Source organism: Ictalurus punctatus, chromosome 5 (genome assembly GCF_001660625.3).
Source record: "Ictalurus punctatus breed USDA103 chromosome 5, Coco_2.0, whole genome shotgun sequence".
In the NCBI taxonomy this organism is placed as follows: domain Eukaryota; kingdom Metazoa; phylum Chordata; class Actinopteri; order Siluriformes; family Ictaluridae; genus Ictalurus; species Ictalurus punctatus.
Window position 1 is genome coordinate 25196571 of NC_030420.2, and position 16559 is coordinate 25213129.

Below are 16559 nucleotides of genomic sequence, written 5' to 3' on the forward strand. Positions count from 1 at the left end.
CACTTCTGAGATTAAGCATCATGAGGGTTCCCTGTAGATTTGGATTTAGATACCTCCTGCAGTGTGGGTTTCTGTAAGCTTTTGGCTTATGCTGGTTGTTTTTTCCTTTCATTAGGGCTGCAACTATTGAATATTTAGTTTTTCAGATGCGCTACAGAATAATGTTTAGAATATTCAGTAGTGCGCCAACATCTATAGTATAATTTTTCAGGTCTCACTACAGTGATCGGAGACCTACACTTTTTTTTCTTTTTTTTTTCTTTTTTCTTTTTGATTTCACAGTTACAGCGATCGTCAGACCAAATGTAAATAAAAGCCAGTTCACCCAAGGAGAAAGGACAGGAGCTGTGAAACTGATTGACTTTGCATTGTCTTTATCTGTTTGGATGCTGGAGAGTTAGAGAAGCTTGGTTTGGTGAGCTAATAGAAAACAAGATCTCTCTAAAAGGGGGGGGGGGGGGGGGGGGGTGAGCCACTAATTATTTTGTAGTGGTCACCCTGAACTCTCGCTTTGCTGTTACTTGCTGTTCTTCCTGTTACTTGGCACACATCTAGGAAATAAATGAGCAGATTAGATAACTAGCATTATCCATGCATTCTTCCCAAAATCACCTCCCCTAGAACTGACCTACTGCTGATGTGAAAAGTAGTGTTTGTTTATGGTGTCACATGAACACTTTATGTGATACCAAAGATAAATAAATAAATAGGATGCAAGTGTGAAGAATTGAAATCTGTTAACTGTATGCAATGATTATTATTTTTTAACATTTAAAAAAAAAAAAAAAAAGCTATTTTGCATTCCTGAATAAATAGACCGGTGTGTGTGTCTGCAGACAGACGGACATAGATGGAGATAAAGGGAAATGAAAAAATCTCTGCATATGCCAAAGTTTTTGTAGTAAAATTTTTATATAAAATATTCAGAATTTCATTCGTTTTAATGATTTAATAAAAAATAAAAACGGTACAATAAAATTCACATTTAAAGGCTCTTCTGTAAGGCATCATGCTAGTCACTCTAGAGCTTAAAACTTAAAATATACATTATAAGCTTCAAGAAATTTACAGGAGACTGTGTAAGTAGGCTAACAAATCGGCCATGATGAAGTAAAATAATTTTTTTCCATGATAAAATGACCTGGAAGTAATGAAACTGATGTTAATGTTGTGTGGTGTGGGTTTATTTATTTATTTATTTATTTATTTATTTATTACTTACATCCTTAAAGTGATTTAAATGTTGATAGTTGGTAGTTTTGTGATGATAAATGATAATAGAACATTAGGAATAAGTGATGAACAAATGATGCTCTCATTTATACAAGAATACATACAAAAAACTGCCATCCTGGATTTTCTACTGCTCCAGAAGGCAAGATGGTACATTTCTGGTGTTAAGACTGTTATTGTCTGACAATACAGTAAGTTTGTGGAGGTTAAAGTTTTACCAATTTAGATTTTAATTATTGGACCTGTCAAATGTATTGAATATTAGTCACAGCCCTGTTATTCTTAGTTTCGTCAACATTTGTCCTAACATTACAGATGGCCTGTATGAGCTTAGCTTCTAGAATCTTCCTGCAATTTTTCTTCAGATTACGAATGAACTCACGCTCACCTTTCGGTTCGACGTCTTGATCGAAACTTCGTTCAGTTCAGCATTCCAGCGTTCTGCGAGGTTTCAAATTAAACAGTGCCTAATGAGATCTCCATTATGTATAAGGCCGGTAATCAGATCTGTATTTCTGATGTGAACATTTTGTTAATCCAAACCCTATAGAAAGTAGTGGCAGCGAAGGCAGGAACTTTGGCAGGTGGCAGGCCAGTACAAATATAATAGACATTTCCAGTAGAAATAATGAAGGGCCAATTGGTGTATATAGCAAGGTTCAATAGTCTATGAGCAAGAAATCTAATGCAACTTTGTCTGATTATATTTCTTAAATTAGATCATTCTTGATGTTGCATTCAGGTAGCTGATTTATCCCAACCAAAATGATAAACTAGCCTAGTCCAAATTGTACTGGGGGAATGAGATCAGGCATTTGTATACTAATCATAGCAGATGAGTAGTTTTGAATGACTGAATCAACTTTATCTATTAATGAGGTACATGGAAACCTGGAGAGACAGAAAGAGAAAAGAAAGATATGTTGAGACATGTAGAGAGACGATAGAAACATGGAGAGAACGATACACACAGACAGAGAGAGAGAGAGAGAGAGAGAGAGAGAGAGAGAGAGAGAGAGACACACACGTTGAGACATTGAGTGAGACCAGCACAAAGAGAAAAAGATGCACTGTGTGTGTGTGAGAGCAAGAGAGGGAGCTGCACATACACAGATAGACCGAACTTTCCTTGTACCTCTGCACCTTATGTAATTCTGATTAGCCTGCTCTGTGTGTCTTAATTACTTTTCATTCCTTCTGCTCATAATGGTAACGTCATAAGAAGACTATGGGGAAACGAGAAGTCTGTGTGTGTAAATATTTCAGCTGTCTGTGTGGTTTTCCTGGGTGGGTTGTGGTGAACCTACTGCAGGCAGACATTCCTTTCATCTTACAAGTACCTCCCCATCCCCCCCAACCACAGGAACTGTGTGAAAGTCTTGACTAGATGAGCTTTAACAGAATGTCAGAAAGTACTTAAATGGATGTTAAATTCCATGCAGAAAGTCGAGACTCACAAATATGATTGGAGTCCTGTGTTGTGTCTGTCTGTGTTTTGATGGAAGCTGTGCAGATCTTAAGCTTTATACACAGAAACTGTCAACAGTTTCACTTAACCATATTCTCAGTGTTTATCTGAACCACGTGACGTACGTGACACTCTCGTCCTCACTGTGTGAACAGGATTTGCAGCAGGACTAAAGCATTCCGGACTTGCCCAGAACCCCGGTCTGCTCACATATCTGCACATCAGTAGCCTGAAAACATTCCACTGCCTTCAGTTACACAAACCACCCCCATCTCATGCAGCTCTGGAGGTGTGTACTCTGATAGTCCTTGGCTCTTCAACGGAGAACATTGCTCGGATTCAGTTTGTTGTTAGTGCATTTTTCACTCTTTCTGTGAAAGTTTAGTTAGTGTAATGAAGTGATCTAAGCTTTTGGTGAATATAGTCTAGGAATCTCGGGTGGTGAGCAAATGATATCTATTTATTAACTAACAAAATGTCCAGTGTGCTGCCCAGTCTTATTTTATGGTTGCCAAGAAATCTAACTGACTAGACTTAAGTGGTAGCTAACATAACATAATAACCTTAGCACTCCCACCTCCCAGAAACATTCCAGTAGGTGGATTGGCAAGTCTAGAATTTCTGTAGGTGTTGAACGAGTGTGTGAACATGTCCATGGTGTCTTGTGATGGACTGGTGTCTCATTCAGTGTGTATACCCACATTTTATTTACCCAGTGTTCCCAGTATAGTCTCTGGATAGAGAGGATCCCCTGACCAGGGTAAAGAACTTGCTGAATGAAATTAATTTTGTTCCTTGGTTTCTTTACTCCACATTGTCCTTTACAGTTGTACACCATTTTGTTTGCATATTAGCCAGATCTCAGTGTTGGGTGAGGAAGCACAGGTCTTATGCCATATTTATACAGTTTTAACAAAGAAAGATAACCAACTGTAAACTTCATGCTTTTTTCCAATCTTCAACCGTTCAGTCTGTGACCATTGTTGCCTCTTTACTGACTCTTGATGTGATCCTCTGCTCTTGTAGCCCATCCCCTTCATGGTTTGACATGAGATGCTTTTTTGCTCACCATGGTTGCAAAGAGTGGTTATTTCAGTTGCCTTATCTTTGTGGTCCATTCGAAATAGTCTGGCTTTTCTGTCCGACACCAGAACCACGCTAGAGTCAAAGTCCCTGCGGTCACCTTCGTTTCCCTATTTTGATTCTTGATGTGAACATTGATTAAAGCTCTTGTCCTGTATATTTATATTGCATATTATAGTGTCATATTGCCCAGCGTTACTATAGTTGTGATGACTGATAGAACTTTCGTCTACCACAGGTATACATTCTAAACCAGTGGTCACCAACCCTCTTCCTTGAGAGCTAATTTCCTGCAGGTTTCATCGCCAACCAATATCTAACACACCTGTTTTAGTTGATCAAGAACTTTTCAAGACAACGATTAGATGGTCAGGTAGGCACGATTCTGGTTGGCGCTAAAGTCTTCAGGAAGGTAGATCTCCAGGAACAGGGTTGGTGACCACTGGTGTAAGGGCAGTGGTTAAGCCGATGAGCTACTGATCGGAAGGTTGTGAGTTCTAACTCCAACGCTGCCACTCTTCGGCCCTTGAGCAAGGCCCTTAACCCTCAAATGCTCAGATGTATAAACGGAATAAATGTAAGTCGCTATAAATAAATAAGGGCGTCTACCAAATGCCATAAATGTAAACCAATTCACTGGCGATTTTGGACAAAAGTCAGCCAAGAAACCTTAATGCCCATAGTAAATAATCCCACACAAGTGCAATCTGTGTAACTGTGCATGAGTAATAGAGAAAGGAAAGCAGATCAGGTAGCAGTTTGTCTCTTGTCTCAGGCCAGTGTGATGTGAATAGTGCTGATAACCGCACAGTGTCTCAACACTGAATGGGATGTTGTCTCTCCTTAGAGTGCTTGTCCATGAGACCTGTATGTTAACTCTGACATTCAATGTTCTTCAGGATTGGTTATCTGTTCTACATACCAATTAGTAGTAAAATGGCTGAAATCAGCAGATTTAAATCAGCAGCATCTGTCCAATAGATAGTTTATCTATTGAATGAGACGGTGCTAAAGATTATCTTCATACCACATGCAGCCTGCGGACCTGCCCAGCTTTTTTATTTGATCATATTTTATACGTTTATGGCTGTGCTGTAAACAGCAGGACTGCAGGGGTTAGATTCAGCAGTTAATGATTATGAGCCCTCACCTGTAGTCTCTCCTTTGGAAATCTCATTTATATGCGTGTTTATGTTCTTAAGGCAAGATGATATGCAAACTGATGTTCTTACGAGTATTTATTTGTGTGTCTTGGAACTTTTAAATGGATGGGGTTGGGGGGGGGGGGGATTTATGCAAATGAGTCTTCACCTAATTAATTATGAATACATTTGTGTGCTTTATAAAACTGTAAATCTATGTGTTTTGAAGTTGGAATCAAAATATTTTTCACTGTGAAAATACCATACAATCTTATTTAAAATAAATGAATGAATAGAAGTAAAGTATAAAAATGAAAGGTAGATTAATAGCAACTGAATAGAAATCTATCTGAATGAGCCAGTGCAAAAAGCTTGGTAAAAATGCACTGTAGGTTTAAAGTGTTTTTATTAAATAAGGCATTTTAATATTTGTAATACTCGTTAAAGACCAAATACTGTGCCTCATGGTAACCTACTGACATGATGATGATGCTGTATTTGAAATGTTGCTGTAATATATAACTAAGCAGTGAGGGAGAGCAGAATGAGAGAGAGGACATGGTGAGAACATGGTGTGTGTGACAGAGAGAGAGAGAGAGAGAGAGAGAGAGAGAGAGAGAGAATTCTGCATCTTGTAAGTTTTCCTATAGCCAAACGGCATTTTTTTTTTTTTTTTTTTTTTTTTCTTCCTTCTTCTCCCCCCCCAGCATTTCAGCTTCACGTCCTAGCATCACGTGCAAAATGTATTATTCGAGTCTTTAACTTATCTCTGTATATTTAACCGTGAAGTGACTGCATGTTCTACTAGCTGGACAGTTACATAACTTTTTTTTTTTTTTTGTGTGTGCGCTCTGCACACTACATAGTTTAGATTTTGTCAGTATTTCCACATGCCTCGAGTTCTGAAAAGATCGTGTGTTATCTGTGCATGTTAGTTGAAATCCATGTGCCTATTAAATAGCTGTGTGTAGTGCGGTGGGATTCGGAAGCACGCTCTCTAGTTACAGCAACAAGCTGTGTCGCACCACTGTGAAGTGCATTTTGTTTAAATGAGACCTTTTTGTGAAAGTCAGTAATGAGTAGTTTTTTTTTTTTTTTTCCCCCTCTCTCCTTTTTCTGGTTGTTTAAACCAGCTTACCCAATGGGGAATCACGACATAAAAACTTACAGCCCAGACATGAAATCTGTTTTTCTTTGGTGACTGGGCTACTGATCGTCCACCTCTGTTAGATTTATAGTCTGGACAAATTCATTATGCCTTAGTCAGATAAGCGAAACCATAGTTATGATGAATATAGAAAAATGGCAAATGGAGCTATTTTTGTGTGGATGGTGGCTCTCAGCTCTGGGATTTGAACTTGTGACCCTCCTGTCCCTAGCACAAAAACATAATAGCTGGGTAGACATGCGTTCCCTTAATAAGTTTAAAATCTTTAAATATTTTTCTCAGTATTTTAAATTAACCTTAAATTCATTGTTATGAATGTAAAGATCCATGTCCAGTCAGCTGATTGTCACTAATGTGTATGTTTGTGTATTACAAGGTTTGCCTGAATTTTGCCACCAATGTATTTAAGTGGTGATAGTTGTTAAAGGAAGGATGCGTGAGTTGTAATTTTAGTACACAGGAAGAGATGTTAATGTTGTCAAGCAGGAATGGTAATGAGAAGCCTTTTTTTTTGTTTGTTTGTTTGTTTGTTTGTTTGTTTGTTTTTGTTGTATGTTTCTCCTGTTAATGTAAGACTGTGGGTTAATGCTGTGTAATGAGCTACGTTAATTTTTTTTATTTATTTATTTTTTTTTTATAAACATTTTTTCACCATGACCTCATTGTTGTTTTTAGAGATGGTTGTGATTGTCTGGAAACTGAATGTTTTGTGTGATATGCCCTCATGTACCCTTCCCATTTACTGTGAAGGATCTTAGTCACACATGAGTCATTTAAAGAACACACAGCATACCGGAAAACGTGTTTTACTTGTTTGCCACCCAACAAAAAGACAAATCAGCTGCCTGGAAAGTAAAGAAATCTTGCTGTAATCATGACTATTATGCTCATGCCAGGACAATTTTTCATAATATACGCATCTTGAATTTCAACGATATTAGTGTGGTTTGCCGTTACTATTCAGTTATATGCACTAATTATTTATAATCCTACTATAATCCGGTGTCCTCCAGATGAGGACAGATTTCTAGTATTCTCAAGGTTTCGTCCTGATGTCATCTCAGGGACGCCCCCCCCCCCATTCCCCATCACCTGTAAGTTAGCTTTGTTATGATGTCTGTAGAAATACAATGAATTCAGTTAGGGTTAAGCGGTATCCAACAGTCTAACACCAAAAATGAATGCAATTACTTGGTTAACAAAGCTGAAGATTTACAGACAATAAATCTCCTAGATAAATGTGACTTTTATTGTTATTTAGTTTTTTTCCCTCTCATTTTCATTTCTCATTTGTTTTCAATTTCCGTAAAGAATGAACAAGGGCACCTGGGCTGTTTAATATAACCTTATGAAAACAGATAAAATCATAATAACCTACTTTGAAGAGAAATGCATTAGAACACACTTTCAGTACGACTTGCATTCAGGTTCTTTATGTAGCTCCTTAGTTAAATTACTATTAGACGTGAGGCGTTTTTATTTATTTATTTATTTATTTATTTTTTAATATATAAATAAATGGTTTCCTTTTTTGAACTGAACTTGGTAGCAGGCATTTTTCCCACAGAGCTTGCCAGTCTCATGTTACTTTATACTCTGTCCCTTATATAACCAAACTTGGTAAAGTCCCTGAAATATAAGCATTGGCAGTCTTCTCATAGTTGAGTATTAAGTGATTAAGCCTGATGGGTTTGGTCACATCAGTCCTCATCTGTGATGACGTAACTCTATATGTATCGGTTTAGTGCTCCAAATAGCTGTATAATTTAAATGCCCTTTTTTTGTTTGTTTTAAACCCTGCAAGTACACCCCTGGAAATGCTGCTATTATTTCCCAAAATATAAACAAAATGGCCTAATTTAAACCAATGCGACCTTGACCAGGCAGTGGAATCAATGAATGAATGAATGCTGTATGTTCATGTTAATGAGCGCTTAAAAGTAAAAACCTCCCACTCTTATTTTTATTTTGTTGAAGCTCTCAGGATTTCATTCCCAATGCAGGCTTCTAGGCTTTACACAAAAAGTTAAATGTATAGTGTGCTTTTGCATAAATTCTGTTTATTCCAAGTTTACCCCAATTTTCATTATATTCTCAAATCTCTTTGCTCTTTGAGTCATGCAAAACATGCCGACCCTCTACACTTCCAAGCTTGACACAATACAAACACCTGCCTACTTTTGGTGCATGTGATCTCTGCATGTTTAGTCTGAGTTAAGATCGTTTTCATTTAGCTAGTGCACTGAAGTTTATCGTTGCCCTGCAAACACGCACAATGTGACTGTTGTTGGGGCTGCTATGAGGTGCAAAAATATATCCGTGTCTTCCTTTCCATATTTGCACAGTGGAGCTGGAGTTCTCCTCCCTCATCATGAAATAGTGAAATTGGTGTCTACAATACTAAATCAGCTGCTGTCAGGAGCTGTGAGCTAAAGCTATTTAAGTTACTGAGAAATTCTATTGTAGCCCCTTCACTCAGAAGATCCCATTTCTACCCTGTGAGGAAGAGCTCACTTCATACTGGCTGACGCATTAAGAGCAGTGAGCACAGCCGCGATGCTGTCCAAAATATCCCCAAAGAAACATTTGTCCTGGTTAAATTTAGTTTATTATATAGTGCAACATCATTGCCTAGCCGTTTTTCAATAGCTTATGCCCTGATTAAATCAAGTTGGGGAAAATAAACACTCTGCAGTGCTGTCCTCATTTTGTTCAGTTTCCTGGTTCCAGTTCAAATTGAGAACCAAACATGATGCATTTAAATGTACAGTTGAGTTTGCTGCAGTTTTGTTTATAACCATTGTAGCAGATTATGGCTTCAAGTTCTTATCCATTTATGAGGAATAGAACCTATTTGTCGACTCCCTGATGAGCTCTGAGTCATTACCTCAGCCGAGTTAAAACATTAGCACAATATTGATGGGGTAGCTTCTCCTCCCCTTTAAATAATTTTTTTGGAACTCATTAAATACTTTATTTCTTCCAGTAGGTTAGATCAAATTGATGTTCAAAGTTACATCTCGGTGCTTATAGAATTCCACAAATAGACACAGTAAGCTAAGCCTCCAGAAACTGAAACTAGTTTTTGGGTTTCATAAGGCATATATTACATCAGTAGCATGGATGTGGGTGAAGATGTTGATCTAGGTTGACACCAGTCTTCGATTCACTGTGGTACTCTGTTTGTTTTATATTCTCTTTCAGATTCTCTTGTACACTTTTCTGGCCACAAGTTTCAGAATCTGAATGGTTGGAAGCTGATTGATTCTGCTCTTCTGTATATACAGTGCCCTCCACTAATATTGGCACCCTTGGTAAATATGAGCAAAGGCTGTGAAAAATTTGTCTATTGTTTAACCTGTTGATCTTTTGTTAAAAAGAAATGGTAAAAATGCAATTGCAAAGAAAACAGGTTTATCAAAAAACAAAAAAACAACAAAAAAACCAACAACACTTTGTTTAATATAGGTGTGCAAGCAATTATTGGCACCCTTTTAGTCAATACTTCGTGCGACCTCCCTTTGCCAAGAAAACAGCTATGAGTCTTCTCCTATAATGCCTGATGAGTTTGGAGAATACATGGCAATGGATCTGAGACCATTCCTCATACAGAATCTCTCCAGATCCTTCCAATACTAGTGGACTCTCGTCTTCAGTTCACCCCACAGGTTTTCTATGGGGTTCAAGTAAGGGGACTGGTATGGCCTTGATTTTATGATCAGTAAACCACTTTTGTGTTGATTTTGATGTATGTTTTGGATCATTTTCCTGCTGGAAGATCCAACCATGGCCCATTTTAAGCTTTCTGACAGAGTCAGTCAGGTTTTCATTTAATATCTGTTGATGTTTGATAGAGTCCATGATGCCATGTTTCCTAACAAAATGTTCTCTGGCATAAAAACAGTCCCAAAACATTAAAGAGCCACCACCATATTTAACTGAGGGCATGAGGTACCTTCCACATGGTGCCAAAACCACCTCTGGTGTTTACTGCCAAAAAGCTCTATTTTGGTTTCGTCTGGCCATAGGACCTGATCCCATTTGAAGTTCCAGGAGTGTCTGGCAAACTGAAGATGCTAGAGTTTGTTTTTGCATGAGAGTAGAAGCTTTTTTTCTTGAAACCCTTGCGAACAGCGTGTGGTGATGTAGGTGACTGGATTGTAGTTTTGGAGACTTTCTGAGTCCAAGGTTCAACTAACTGATTCATAACATTTCCAGTTGACTGATACTTCTTAATTGCCCTGATGGTGGAAATAGGCATTTTCAATGCTTGTGCTATTTTCTTATAACCACTTCTTATTTTGTGAAGCTCAACAACTTTTTGCTGCACATCACAGCTTTATTCCTTGGTCTTACCCATTGTTATGAATGACTAAGGGAATTTGGCCTGTGTGTTTCTTCATATTTATACCCCTGTGAAACAGGAAGACATGGTTGAACAATTTCCTGTTCCTAGTCACCCACGTGTACAAAAAATGTGAAATATCAATGGGAATATACTTCAAATATATTTTGCTCATATGAATCCACAGGGTTACCAATAACTGTTGCACACCTGTATTTAACAAAAGATAATTTTTATAAACCTGTGCTGTTTGCAGTTGTTTGATATCCATGAGAGATTTATTGATTTTATTTATTTATTTGTTTATTTATTTTTAAACAAAAGGTTAAAAAAGTAAGACAATTTTTCACAGCCTTCTTTGCTCATATTTACCAAAGGTAACAAAATTAGGAGGACACTGTATACAGTGTATAAACTAGATTTGTACAATTTCCCCCTTACTCCAAATTTGATCGATCAACAAATACATGCTTGATCTCTAACCTCCATTTTGGTTTTGCTCTTGCTCTGGAGTTACAAGGAAATTAAGGAAGGCTTGTAGCCTTCAATTTATTTTGTGCACTTTTCTGGCCTCTAGCTTCAGATTCTGTTACGATTCTAACTTCAGATTACACTGCACATCACTGATACCGAATATTTTGTTTAAAAGTTCTTAGTGTTTTGTATAAAGTGGTGAGTAAATAAGATCTCACGGTTATCACTGAAAATAAGGAAAAGCACTGTGGTTCTTCATATGCCAGGTCAGTGAAATTGTCTTTGTGAAAGTAGGCAGCTCTTGGTCATATTTACTACAGACTATCATGAGTGTAAAAGTCTGTCATGTGAGACTAGGCTGGTGAACCCCATGTACATCATAGTTCACTTCCTATCTTCAGAAGTCTAAAAAGCTGTATGTAGTCATTTTGCAGTCAGAAGGATTTAGTGATGTGACACCAGTGTCACACTCCTGTGCGTTCTGCTTCCTCTCTCTGAGCGCTGCTCTTCATACAGGCATCAAACATTTACAATGTGTTCAGAGCCTGCAGCAGACTGACTCCCATGAGTGTCTACGGCAAACCTTTTGCCCCGGGATACATGGGAAACATTTCAGTGCTCGTTAGAGGTGCATGGGAATGACAATGGGGTAGATTGGATGATTTGATTAGACTGTATCTTTTCTAAAATATCAGTCCCTCCAGGATTTTACGATTGCAGAAATTGACGCAAAATCAAGCAAACTTCACAATATTCAGAGGAGCTTGCAATTTTTAAAAATTACTGCAGATTTTCTGTAGATTTGAGCCAATTTGCATCATGTGACGTCATCACAACATTCATTCAGCCAACTCCCTCTTGCAATTTTGTGCAATTGCAATTTCACCATTTCAAGTAGCTTTCCAGGAAAAAAGCAGAAATATCTCTGTAAATTGCACCACAAATTTTGAAAAAGCCGCAGCAAAATCAAGCATTTTTGATCACAAAAAACTCTACGAAATCCCTTAAAGGTGTTTCACATTGGACCAGGACAATGTGGTATGGAGCAGCTTGCAATCGGGTAACCTTCCCCAGGGGCAAGAGTAACTTGCATGTCCCTTTAGTTGTACTGTAGTTGACTGTAGAAGGTCTGAGAACTACTACACCTGGACCTACCCCTGTTAATTGAGTTGAACTTCCATTTTTTTTCCATAATCAGGTTCGAGCCAGTTGTTACAGATTCTTATCAGCTGTAATGAAACGCTCTCTTTCTCATTCACATCTTATTGCTTTCAATTGATGCCTGGCTGTATGTCTCAAAGGAGAATCTCTGGGATTGTGTCAGTAGGATCTCTAGGTTTTTGGCTGAAAACTAGGCTGTGTGTTTTGGAAGAGACCCACCCTTCTGTTATTTTCTGTGTGGAAGCCCTAGCATGAAAAGCGCACTGCCAAGCACCACTCCCAGGATCAGGAAGTGTGTTGTTTTGCTTCACAGGAGGAAACCAGAAGCCTGCTCTTGTGCTGAGTGTATGGGTTGCTGGCACCCTTCCAAACACCCTAGTCTACAAACACATTCTACATGCAGGACTTGGAAAAGCCTTCATAGCTCTTGCATAAACCACTGAAACTAAAAGATGGATAGACTGAGTGGATGGATAGACATTTATTAGCTATTGAAATAATCAGGGTTATGAAATGCAAACTGTTTTGCTACATGATCGTGTATGCACTGGAAAAGATCAGTGTAGTCACTTTAGCAACCCCTGGTCCTGTTTCTGGTTCTGGTTCTCAACTTTTTGGCTAAAGATTTGCCCAGCTGGAAGCTGGCTCTATCATCACAGCTTTGTCACTGAGCAGTTAGAGCCTCGAAAATTTTATGACTCATTGGCCGCCTTTCCTTGCATCAAGTAATTGTCAAGTTGTGTTAAAGTTTTAATAGTTTTTAATACAAGTCGCAGCCTGTAACTTGCTGTCACACTTGCAGCCAACATAAATAAATATAGCATAAATCACATGAATTTCCAACCTTCCTGTTCAGACCGACATGCAATATCTGATCTGTATCTGGGGAAGAAACAACACTGAAAAAGAATTGACTCTTAAATTTAACTTTGTATGATATTTTAGGACCATGAACTAAAGTTGACTCGTACCGGTTGGACGTGATTAAGTGCGTCACGTGTCATGAAGCAACATTCTTGTTTGGTAAGTCAACTATTTATAAAACTTGAAAACATGTCAACCTCTGGTGCCTTCACTTCTGCTATTATATCGTGTAGGCTTTCAGTGCTGAATGCAAAAATTTTCCAACGTTTTACACTTCATCTTTGAATCTCATTGGACTGGCCAATGTATGTACACTACTTTTCCAGGTTTGCAATTTTTGTGGCTGTAACTGATGCATCCCACTGGCTTCAGCATGCAGTTAATCATAATGACGGCATGTTTGTGAAAATCCCCTTTCAGGTCTGTTTTTCTATTTTGTCATTATGTAATGGATGTAATTCGGACATTTTGGCTCCTTCTAGGTCACTTGTTGCTGTAGGTTTGGCGGTCATTTTCATGATGTCGTTTCCTCCCCTGTGATCCTTCTTAAAAGGGTCGCTTCTTTATCCTGACAGAATGATTCCTTCCGTGGGCCCGGACTCGACCGGCGATCAACTCTCAACGAGCCTGCCCACTTCTCATCTCCGCATCCTTTCCTGTCATGCTGCATACTGCAGAAACGTCACGTGTCTCTCACTGTATGTGTGTAGGCATGGGTTGTAAAATATCTGTGGGAGTATTCTGAATTACTTAAATGTTTTACTTACAAGCCCTGAAGCTGTTAAAAGAGGATTTGTGCAGCATTTTATCCTTGTATATCTGCTCTCAAATGGTGCAACAGAAAGATATTTCCCCTGCCATTGTTACTGTCTTCACTATCAATCACATTAGACAATCATGGGCATCTGTGACCTCATGTATGCGGAAGATGGCAGTTGCCGCTTTCCTCAGAGTGTGTTAAGCTGTCACGTGATAACATGGCTAGCCTTCACCTTCCCTACTGGTAGCTGTTGTGATAGGGGTGGGAATTGGCAAATTGGGAGGGGAAAAAACATTGTGTATTTGTACCTTCTTTTAGTGCACTAAGTACTAGCTGAGGTGCCAGTATCTGTGGTTTAGCTGTAACATTTACGAACCTGTTGCTGTTGTGATGAGAAACCCCTGAAAACTAATCTAGTAAATAAAGAAAAGCCAACTTGTATAGTTTAACCAATGCTGAGAGAAAAGACAGAGGACTTGAAAGATGTGAAGACGTTCAGCTTTATCTAGGAACCTGTTGTACTGTAATCACAAAACTCTTGTGAACCAATAGAAAACAAGAAGGTGGACTTCTTGGTCAGTAAAAAAATGGATGGGATGATAATTGATTAAATAGTCATTACCCCTGGTTTCTGCCTTGCTGTTTTCTTATTATCCTTTCTGTCTCTAGAAAAAAAATCCCAACAAATACGCTAAGGTATTTCCTAGGTTTTCTTGTTAGCAATATAGGCACCTCTATAGCCGTGACTCACTTGACCTTTCCTTGGATGCAGGAAGGGAGTGTTCAGCACAGGAAGTGAGCTCAGAGTCTCCCATTCTGTTGTTTTTCCTCTCTTGAGCCTAAACACAAAACGTAGAAAAGAGCAAACAAAATAGCATTGTGACCTGGTGCTCCTAGATACATGACAAAATGTAACTACTACTACACATTTATTATTATTATTATTATTATTATTATTATTATTATTATTATTATTATTATTAATATGATAAATTTGTATTTATTTATTTATTACTTTTTTTATTTTATTAAAAAAAACAACCTTTTTTTTCCTATTTAAATATAACCTAAAATTTAAATGGGGGAAAATATTCCTGGTCATATTGTGCTTGTTTAATCAAGTATTAATTCAAATGTCTTTGTGTGTGATCTCCCAGTTAATGGAACAGCTCTACAGGTCATGAATGTGTGGGTGGGGGAAAAACCTATTAACCTGTGTAATATCATGTCATGATTCAGCTTCATCTTTCCCACCACCCCAACTATCATCAGCAAAAAATGCTGAGCTTGCTTGCACTCCTATTGGAACTCCCGCTTTCTCCACAGTCCAGTTAAATCCTGATGCATTAAACCAACATCCAGCTAAACATTTCATGCGTTCCTTGATAATACATCATGCGATACGGGTATAAGTTTATGATCTCCATTTCACGTTAGTTTTTATTAGTAATGCCAGATCTGTAATAGTATCAACCCGTGAACAAGGAGGTTAAAACCCCTTTTGCCTTTTCATCATGCTTGTTGGGGTGGAAAACAAGGTCAAACGTAAAGGCCGACGTTTTTTTTTATTTTTTTTATGAGGCACTCGTTTCTCATTTGCGTTGCAGTGATTGTGAAAGGAGTGGCCAATCTGCAGTAAAGTTCCGCTGGTGGTTTAAAAGTCACCAGAGCGCTGTAGCAAGCAGAGCCGGCCATAATTGAAGAGTTTCTGTACGAGACTGACAGCGTGATGAATGTGCGTGTGTGAAACTGGGACGCTATCGCCAGGAACATTTGTGGTCTCTCTCTCAAACACACACATACGCAGAGAGAGGGAGAGCTGTGACCTGCTTTAGGTCTTTTCTACTCCGTTTCTTTCTTTATGAGGCATTGGTTTTGAAAAACGCCATCAATTACCTTTTGATTTCTTTGTTTTCTGCGTGCATGTGGTTCAGAGGTGGGGATGTAACTATTGCTGTTCAATACTGCTTGTCGATCGTTTAGAAAGATAGTAACCAATGCTGATGCCAGTAAATTGGTTCAACTTTCAAAATATAGTTTTTGCCTACATTCATTAATTGTTCATTTTGACTTCCGAATTAAAATTCGGCAAGTATCATTTACACTCTGAATTACTTTGGTATAGACATTTTAGGTATTTACTTAGGTATAGACATTTCATAGTACGTAGGCTATCTGTTATTACATATTCAGTATACATTCATTATAAACATTACATATTTACAATCTTATGTCTCAAAAATGAACGGTGTGTCTGTGTTCAGCGGGGGTGGTGATCTTTACTGACCTTTTCCAGACCCTCAGAAAAGCGTCCTATGGTTCTTGTTTCCTGACTGTTTGACCATCTACTTATGGAAGTCTTTTACTGTGTGTGTGTGTGTGTGTGTGTGTGTGTGTGTGTGTTTAAATACATTTGTATGATTTTGATCCCATTTTTGAGACTGATTTGACCAGTTTTGCTCAACTTTCAGAATCGGGCAGATTTCAGCTGTCAAGCAATCAAACATTTTTGTTCAGCTGTCTAACAGTGTGAGCTGTCTGATGAACTGCTTTCCCAACATGGATGCATGTAACAGTGACGTTAGAATGCTTCAGTGAGAACGCGCACTAGACCGACTGCGTGGAGAGCGATTTGCCTGAGCTGTGGAAACAAATATATCCAGGGACAGGAAAAACACTGGCAGCCAGATCCACCAACAACGAAAGTAGAAGTGTTTTAGAATTTTTCAGCAGACACGATTCATTCCATAGGAGTCTGGATTTACATAGTGTAAACACACACAATGTGGCATGTTATACCTGTGTGAGCATATAAACCGTAACATCTTGTCATTCAGACATGTCACATGGACAATGTCCGT

At 38.4% G+C, this 16559-nt stretch overlaps 1 protein-coding gene across 2 annotated transcripts in view; it reads left to right on the forward strand.

Annotated features, from left to right (window-relative positions):
* Nucleotides 1–16559, forward strand: part of rhocb (ras homolog family member Cb) — a 37618-nt gene that overhangs the window by 8987 nt on the left and 12072 nt on the right. Inside the window, exon 2 of one of the 2 annotated variants that reach the window (XM_017466826.2) lies at nt 13020–13097. The gene's annotated coding sequence lies outside the window, so the exon portion shown is untranslated. 2 annotated transcript variants of the gene reach the window in all.